This window comes from Trachemys scripta, chromosome 4, assembly GCF_013100865.1.
Source record: "Trachemys scripta elegans isolate TJP31775 chromosome 4, CAS_Tse_1.0, whole genome shotgun sequence".
Classification (NCBI taxonomy): Eukaryota; Metazoa; Chordata; order Testudines; family Emydidae; genus Trachemys; species Trachemys scripta.
Window position 1 is genome coordinate 137476116 of NC_048301.1, and position 9427 is coordinate 137485542.

Below are 9427 nucleotides of genomic sequence, written 5' to 3' on the forward strand. Positions count from 1 at the left end.
GTCATCTGCAAATTTGACACAGCCAAGTCATTAATAAAAAGATGTTAACACCGGACCCAGAAAGATCCCTGTGGACCCCACATGAGACCTCCCTCCAATATGACATCATTATTTGCAGTTGTTTAACCACTTATGTATCCACTTAATGGTAATTCTGTCCAGCCCACATCTCTCCAGCTTACCTCTCAGAAAGTCACGTGGGACTACGTCAGAAGCCTCGCTGAAGTCCAGGTTTATTATGTCCACTGCATTTCCCCTATCCACCAAACCAGTTACTGTGTCAAAAAAGGAAATTAAGCTGGTTTGGCATGATTTGTTCTTGGTAGACCCAGGCTGGCTGCTAGTGATCACCCCTTCATCCTCCAGGTATTTGCAAATTGAATATTTTATACATTATTCTAGTAAATTCCCAGGTATCGAGGTCAGCCTGACCGGTCTGTAGTTCCCCAGCTCCTCCTTTTTTAAAGATTAGCCCTTCTCCAGTGTTCTGGGATTTCTCCTGTCATCCATGAGTTTGTAATTATTGCCAGTGGCTCTGAGATTTCTTCAGCTAATTCATTCAGTACCCTTGGGCAAACAGTATCCGGCCCCACTAATTTGAATTCATTGGTCAGAAGATCTCTGACATGTTCTTTACTTATCCCAATCTGCATCCTTTCCCCTTTATTGTCTATGGGAACTTCGGCAGTCATCCGCACATTATATTTTTGTGAGAAGACTGAAGCAAAGTAGGCATTGAGCAGCTCTGCTTTCCTATCATCTTCTGTTACCAGCTCACCTTTTCCATTGAGCAGTGAACCAACACCATCCTTGATCTTTCTCTTTTGTCATTCAGAATGCTGTGTACAATTCTGATCACCTGCATTCAAGAGAGATCAATTTAATCTGGAACAGGTGCAGAGAAGAGCAACTAGGATGACCAGGGGAATGGAGAGCCTATGTTATGATAGGAGACTGGAAGAGCCTGGCTTGTTTAGCCTAGCAAAACAAAGCCGAGAGGGGATATGCTACTTGCTATAAATATGTTAAGGGATAAAAAGCCGGGAGGAAGAAGCACTACTGAAGCCAAAGGACAATGTTGGTATGAGAACACAAATGGATATAAATTGGCCATGAACAAATTCAGACAGGGAATTAGAAGAAGGTTTCTAACAATCAGAGGGTGAAGGTCTGGGACAGCCTCCCAGTTGGTGGTGTTGGGGTGTAAGAGTGCATGGCCATCCTTCCCTGTCAGTCTTGGAAGGAGGCCACCCTCCGTCACTGTCTCATTCCCAGAAATGCAGTCTGGAAAGGGGGAAATTAGCTGTCTCTTGCACTCAGGCCCTCTGACCTGGGCAGTAATCAGTCTCTGGGGCTCAAGCCCTCAGGCAGGGTGAAGCCCCAAACAGTCTAGGGCTCTGGTAGCAATCCGTCTACGAGCCAAACCCTCAAGCACGGCAGGGCACCAAACAAACGAAACCAAACTGGCCTACAGGCAGAGCCAAGCAAACAGGCAGTCTAGGAGCCCAGGCCCTCAAGCAGGGTGGGGCACCAAACAGTCTATGTGGCTCTGGCTTTCAGGCAGAGCAGAGTAGCTAAGCAGTCTGTTGTTCTAGCATTGGCAGAAAGCAGGCAAATTCAGGCCTTTTGGCCTGTGGTGGGGAGGCTGCCACCCAGGGGTGGGGCTGGCATGAGGGAGTAGGGGTCCCAGGCTCACCCTACTAACTGGGTCCCACTCCAAGGCCCTAACAGTGGTGAAGTGTTCCACCCCTGGGTCAGTGGGGATCCAGCTGCAACACACTGACCTGGATGTAGGCAGCAATGCAGCCAGACTAGAGTCAGCTGTCCCTGGACTCCTTCCTCCCCTCCCCTCGGGGTGTACCTGGATCCTGGGGTTGTCCTCCATCTCTCTGGGGTACACTGCTAGTGGCAGTCCCAGCAGCTTCTCTGCATCTGGGGTGTCTGGCAGCTTTAGTAGGTCTTTGGCTCAGCAGAGGTTCTCTTCAGGCCATTCCAGCAGCAGATGGAGAGCATATGTCTCCCTCAGCATCTCCAACCTAACTGAGCTGCACAGTCTTTCGTACTTCTTGTCTTGCTCCTATGCTTTTGGTGGGGTGGGTGTGTGGCCTTCCTGGCTCTGCTCACCAGGGGTGGGCAGGAATGCTTCCCTGTCAATGTTGGAAGGAGACCACACCCCCTCACTGCAGGGGGCAAACTATTAGTTTTAAGACAGTGCTGAACAAATTAGTGAGTGCAATTGTATGACAGGGTTGTTTGTGGTGATGGGGGGCAGGGCTCAACAGCCCCGGGGCTCTCTTCCAGTTTATGTCTGGTGTTCCTAATGTTCACATGTCAGGGTTTCAGCAGTGGTCAGGAAAGGATTCCCTGCCCCCAGTGTTTTTTGGGAGAGTTGTTTTTTTTTTTTTTTTTAAATCTCCTTTCTCTGAAGCATCAGGGTTGGCCGTGGCTGGACATGGGACACTGGGTGGGGTGAGTCAGGGCTCTGAGGTAGCACCAAGCAGTCTCTCTCTCAGGTACTTGGCTAGCTGGTTCTTGCTCACATGCTCAGGGTCTAACTGATCGCCATATGTGGGGTTAGGAAGGAATTTAACCCACAGTCAGAATGACAGTGACCCTGGGGGGTTTTCATCTTCCCCTGCAGTGTGTGGATGCGGGTCACTTGCCAGGATTAACTGGGTATATCTCATTTAATCATTTCTCTGCCATTGCAGGGGCCTCGAGCACTGGTGCATTTCGGTGCCTCCTATTCTCTGCCTGTGGCACGTAATAATCTAGTCTCCTGTGGGCTGTAATACTTTGGTCTCATTTTGTTTCGTGTGCGAGTGCTGAGTGGTGTTGGTGACCTGTTATATACAGGAGCTCAGACTAGGTGATCTAGTGGCCACTTCTGGCCTTAAACTCTATGACAATGACTCTAAAAGACTCCTGCCCTAGGAGTCACCTACTGGGTTCTGGTCCTTTCTCTTGTCATTTATAAATCATGCACAGTCTTGCCATTCAGCACTCCAGCATTCAAAAGCAGCAGTCACACCCCAAAAATCATGTGATTTTAAAAAAAAAAAAAAAAGTCAACACTGTGGTCTGTTTGCTCTCTGCTTTTTGAGCCTTTAGGGTTCCCGTTTTTCGGCTTTCCTCCACAACCAGGAAGGCTAGAAACGTACTTTCATTTTTCAGTGAAAGCTAGAATTCCCACCTGACTGAAAGAGCTGGGGCTTTGAGAAAAAACACCAAATATCACAACACTCATGATAATATCACATGAGCTGGCAACACTGGTGCCACCCTCACAGGCAAAAACATAAAGCCAGCCCATAACAGGAACTGATAGTCTTAGCTTCAGTGAACTCTAGCCTCAACCCAATCATAGGCAAAAGCCTCAGACATGATGGACTGTATGTTATCTTGAAGGTCAGTAGCCTCAGAGGAATGGGGGGGGAGGTTTGAGCATTGGCCTGCTAAACCCAGAGTTGTGAGTTCAATCCTTGAGGGGGCCATTTTAGGGAACTGGGGTAAAAATCTGTCTGGGGATTGGCCCTGCTTTGAGCAGGGGGTTGGACTAGATGACCTCCTGAGGTCCCTTCCAACCCTGATATTCTATGAATCTTCCAGAATGTAGGGTCTTCTACTGAATTCCAGTATTGCCAAGATCAGGAGCTCAGAATCATGGTTTTTGGCTGATGTTCTGATTTTGGAACTCCCCTCCCCCGACGTGTGTGTGATGATTAGTCTTTTACCAGCTCTTGCACATTTTTAACAAGGTGATTTTGGTCCCAGCTGAGAGCAGGGCTTCATTATGCTTGACTTTGTACAAACACTTGTGAAGTGGGTGTTGAGGCGGGTAAGAAGAGAGAGCCCCTGACCTGAACTCACAATTTAGTGTAACACATAGTGGTGAGTTTCTGATGTGGGAGCTAGATACCTAGCTCATTTTATGCAGGGGCCACCACATATTTGATAGATGGGAACAATTTTTAATCCCTGCTGAGGTGAGCAGGTTCCAAACTCGTGATCTACAGGTGACAGGCTCTGTAGCTCAGCCGAAGAAGTGAGGTTTTTACTCACGAAAGCTTATGCCCAAATAAATCTGTTAGTCTTTAAGGTGCCACCAGACTCCTTGTTGTTTTTGTAGCTCATTAGCAATGCCCTTAGCAGAAACCAATGCAAAAGCTAGGATTTGGTCTCTGGGCAGGTAGTTTAGTACACGTTCTATTAGGCTATAGGGAGTTGTCTGGGGGAGTGTCTCAGGCTGGTTTTGCTTTCCAAAATAATATGAGGGCTGGAGCTTTTAATGTCATTGTGAGAGTGGCTGCAGCATGGACCAACATCACATTATTTGCAAGAGTCAGCAGCACCGGCATTCTGAATTCCCTACATTCCTCCCTCCAGCCCAGGAGAAACTTAAAGGGCTCTTCCAATCCCCACTCCAGAAACACAGGGCACAATCCAACCCTCAGTAAACTCTTCAGACAGCATTTTCAAACCTAAAGTCAGGCCCCTAAACCAATGTTGTCAACCCCCAGCATTCAAAAAGCATTAGTCAGGCTCCCAAAATTGTGAGATTTAAGAAAAATTTTTCAAGATTTTCTCTGCAATCCTGAGATCTAGAAACTTTTTAAAATGAAAGCTGAGACTCTTAAAGACTCTTTAAGACTCTTGGGTGTAAGTTGTGGTTTAAAAGTGTTTAATTTTAGCAGATGATGCCTCATCCTCCTTTGATACAGATTAACTTTCTATTCCATCCACAGCATCATGTGGGATAGATACATTCCCCCTGCTTCATTCCAACCATAGAACAGAAATCCCTATTGAACATTTCTCTCTTTTCTGCATCACTATTTATGATTTTACTATCTGCATCTAGTAATTGAATTATAACGGATGTAGGCTTTTTTGTTCCTAATATGTTAAAATCTTCTTATTGTCTTTAACTTTATTGGCCACTGACATTTCAGTGATTCTTTTGGCTTCCCTTATCAGTTGGCTACATTTTTTAACTTGTGACTTGTATTCATGGCCATTTACTTCCCCTTTTTTTCTATTCTTTATTATATTATTTGTTTAAGTTTAATCACTGCTTCCACCTGCTTCAAACCAGGATGGCTTCTTGTTCAATGTAACTTTTTTTGTGTCTGTGGAATTGTGGCTTTTCAGGCATCCAGTCTGATATCCTGGAACAATTCCCAGTTTTCATTAACACTTCCCACTTTAAATTTACGTTCCCAATCAGTTGTGCCAACAACTGCTTTAAGCCCTTTTAAAGTTACAAATATACATCTTACTGGTTGGTGCCACATTTTCTTTGCACGAGGTAATGTAACCAGATCATGATATCACTTCCTACCCCTTCCTCAGATTCAACCTGATCCACAGCATCCTCTGCTTCCACTCTGCAGTGCATCTGGATGTGACTGGTCTGCGTCCTGGTGTGTAGGCCACTCTTCTGTTGGAGAGAGTGACAAGCCTCCTTCCCCTCCAGCAGTCCACCCTGACTAGGGTGATCAGATCACCCAAGTCAAATATCGGGACACGGGGGGGGCGTGGCGGGGGGGGCAAAAAAAAAAAACAACCCTTCCTCCGCAAGCGCTGGAGGGAGGCCCGGGAGACTCAGGGGAAGCGCGGGGCCGGGGTGAGTAAGAGTCCGGCCTGGTCCTGAGCAGGCGGGACTCAGTTGGGTGGTAGGGAGAGGAGGGGGGTGGCCCGCGGTGCCAGGCGGCGGCTGTTCTCACCCCCGGGCAGCGGGACTCGGGAGCAGCCGCTGCTGCAGCTCCCACTGCTGCGGGGGAGGAAGCGGCCATGGCGCTTGGCGGCTGCGGCTCTGGCGCCCCCGAACCCCCCGATCCGGGACCTGCTGCGGGAACCCAGCAGCGCGCACGCTGCGCCCAGCCCCTGGCCAGTCGTGTCTGGGCTGCCCAGCTGGTGCTATCCCGCGGCGGCCCCGGAGCGGGGGCAGCAGGCCCCAGCCCCCCCATCCCGCTCGGGTCCCGCAGGGGAACGAACGGGGCTGGGCTGCCGATGCCTCCGCCCCGGGGCTGCCGCGGGATAGCACCAGCTGGGCTAATACTAAGGGCTAATCCTTGCCTGTATAAAACAGGGACTATCAAGTGGAAGATGGGAAGATACACAGCATTGGGTAGACGATTACTAGAACACTGTATCCACTGCTGTGGCCACCCCCCCAAGAAGAATGTGGAAATGCTGGAGATATGTCAGAGGAGGGCTACAAAAATGATGCAGGATCTGAAAAACAGGTCTTACGATGTGAGTTCAGCTTGTTCAGTATGTCGAAGAGACGACTGAGAGGTGACGTGCTCTCTGTGTCTAGTTCCTTATCTGTGGGAAAGAGATTTGAGAGTAGGGGGATTTTCAGCCTTGCTGGCAAATGCAGCTCAAGGCTGAAGTTAGACAAATTCATCCTTGAAATGAGGGTGAATAAATGTTGGACAGCTTCCCTGGGAGGGGGTGCACTCACCATCCCTTGGAATCTTTGCAAGGAGGTTAGGTATATTTCCAAAAGACATGTTTCCATCCAGCTTTTGGGAGAGGTTCTGTGGCCTGGGGGGGGGGGGGAGGGGGTGGTGTCAAGCTGGATAGTCAGCATGGTCCCTTCTAGCCTATGAATTGCTCTGCTCTCCCTTTCCTTCCTGGGCCCTGGGGAGAACAGAATCGCCTGCATTTTCCTCAGCAGGGTAGAGCTTTGAAATACTCAACAAAACTACGTAAAATGGGGAGGGATTCCGGTGAATAGTCTGGGTAAGGCAGAAATACCGCCCTGGAAAGGAAGCAAACATAAAAAGCCTCCAATAAGAGGATCAAAGAAATTTGTTATACATTGGTGCCACCTTGTGGATATCTATGGAAGTGGCAGAGAACCTGCAAGAACAGAAATCTGAGAGCTATTTGGAAAGAGTCTGATAGAAATTAGAGGGTTGCCCCTCCTCCAACAGACCCCTGTGGTCACTGGAGGCCTCCAAGTTTTGCTGGCCCCACAAAGGAAGTGGCAGAATCCAGAAGTGCTCCTAACACCTGGACCAGCCATGAGGTGAGATTCCCCCCAGTTCCAAGTACCAGGACTGAGAAATGACGCTGGCACTCCTTGGAGGGACTGTATTTCTGTGTGTCCTTGGACAGAGGTAACTGGTGGGTCCCTTGTCCATGCTGCACTCTTTGTGGGGTGACCTCAAGGAGCTTTATTTGGGGTTTTAACTAAGAAGTGCCATATGCGTGTTCCTCCTTTGTGAGTACATTGGCCTATGAGAACCTCAGACAATAACTCCTGTAAGCAATTGCTTGTGATGTTTTAAACTCATCCCTTTCAAACCAAGCCCCAGAAATAGCAGGAACCCCGGCCTGGAGCCATGAAGGGACGTATGTTACAATATTGAGTGTCTTGGTGCCTGGAAAATCACATAACGCCAAGAGTGCAAGTCGGGCGGCACTCTCCAGTACATGCATCTGCAAGAGGTTACTAGCCGGTACAAAATACAGGAAAGACGTGGGGCCAATCCTCCCCCTGCCGGAGCACACTACTCCTGTGTTCTATGCCTTAAAGGAGCAGAATGCGGCTAGGGAGGGCATTCGTTCTTGTGGCTTTAATAGCACAATACATATGCTAACAAACTTAAACAGAAGCTTTTCTTAAGTTTGTTAGCATATGTATTGTGCTATTTTACGTTGGTCCTCAAGAGGGGAGGGGTGGGGACAGAAGGTGTTTAAATAAAACAGTGTTTTTTATTCTGTTTCTCCCCATTGGTCTGAATTATCCATGACATTCATACTGCATCACATCAAGTACAAATCATTAGAGGAATGCCTCTGTTTGCACTGACCAGAGGATGTTTGGATTCTGACGTCAGCCCAGTTCTGTAACCTGACAGGAATCAGTGGTATCCGTCCCCAGTGTAAACACAGAATTCTTCTTTGCAGCCAAACTAGTCTAACATGCATTTTGTTAACTGGAACTGGAGCAGCAAAACAAAGAAAACAAATGCCTCATTTTTCAGCTTTGTGCGTGAGAGAACTACAAGTGAAGATTCTGTGGCTCAGTGGTTAGGGCATCCATCCACCTGGGAGGTGGGGCCTGGACAGGACTCACTAAAGGCTTGGGACAGTGGAGGAGGTAGGTGAAATCCAGGCATTTTCTGAGCCCTGCGTATCACAGTCACCAGCCAAATGCAGAACAAACAGAGTGGAGGATCCAGTTTCCAGATTGTACAACATTGGTGAACTGAGTTGGCTTTTCCCTGACCTTGACTGGAAGGCATAAGAAGGAAAACACCTGGTACCTGGGGAGGCCTCTAACTCCAACCCTACTTTGGTCATTCAGCGTCTGACCCAGAGGGACCCTGGCCGCTGCTTGAGGTCTGTTTCCTGGGCTGGAGGCCTTGCCTTGGTACTGCACTGGGCATTTCAGATCTCCAACCCATATTAGCTATGCCAATGCCAGATCAGAGCCTTGGGTCCTTCAGGCTGCTATAGTGCGAGAAATGGAGAGAGCAGCAACTGGACTGCCCAGTTAGGAGAGATGCACAGAACAGAGTTCATCTTGGGGCTCCAAATCTGAGCCAAGTGCTGGTGCTGGATGTGCCAATTGTGAGCTGTTTAATAACTGAAAGGCTGACATGGAATTTGATTGATAAAGAATTAAAGGCTAGAAATGCAATCACTGCCAGTCACCAGGGATTGTTTTGGAAAGTAGATCTCGTCCAACATACCTGATTTCCTCCTTTGGTAAGATAACTGCAAAGATGTAATACACTTAGATGTTGTCAGGCATTTGACTTAGTTCTACATGACATTCTGATGAAAAAATTAGCACCATATAATATCAATAGAGCACACATTGAATGGATTAAGAACTGGCTGACAGATCTCAAAAAGGAGTTGGGGAACCCTCCTCAAATCGGGATGTTTCTGGTGGGGCTCTGCAGGGATTGTTTTAGGCCTGAAGCTAGTCACATTTTTATCAATGAGCTGGAAGTAACTATAAAACCACTGCAGATAAAATTTGCAGATGACACAAAGATAGGTGGAGTTAGGGTTACCATATTTGAACTTTCAAAAAAGAGGACACTCCACGGGGCGGGGGTAGCCCCACCCCCTAGCCACTCCCTCCCACTTCCCGTCCCCGACTGCCCCCCACAGAACCCCCAACCCCCCACCGCGCCTTGTCCCCGGATCACCCCCTCCCAAGACCCCTGTCCCTAACCGTCCCCTGGGACCCCACCCAAGCCTCCCTTCTTCTTGTCCCTGACTGCCCCCTCCTGAGATCCCCCCACCCTAACTGCCCTCCTAGGATCCCACTCCCTACCTGTCCCCTGACTGTTCTGACTCCTATCCACACCCCCGCCAGATCCCTGGGACTCCCATGCCTATCCAACTACTCCCTGTTCCTGAATGCCCCCCCCCCCCCCCCCCCCCCCCCCCCCCC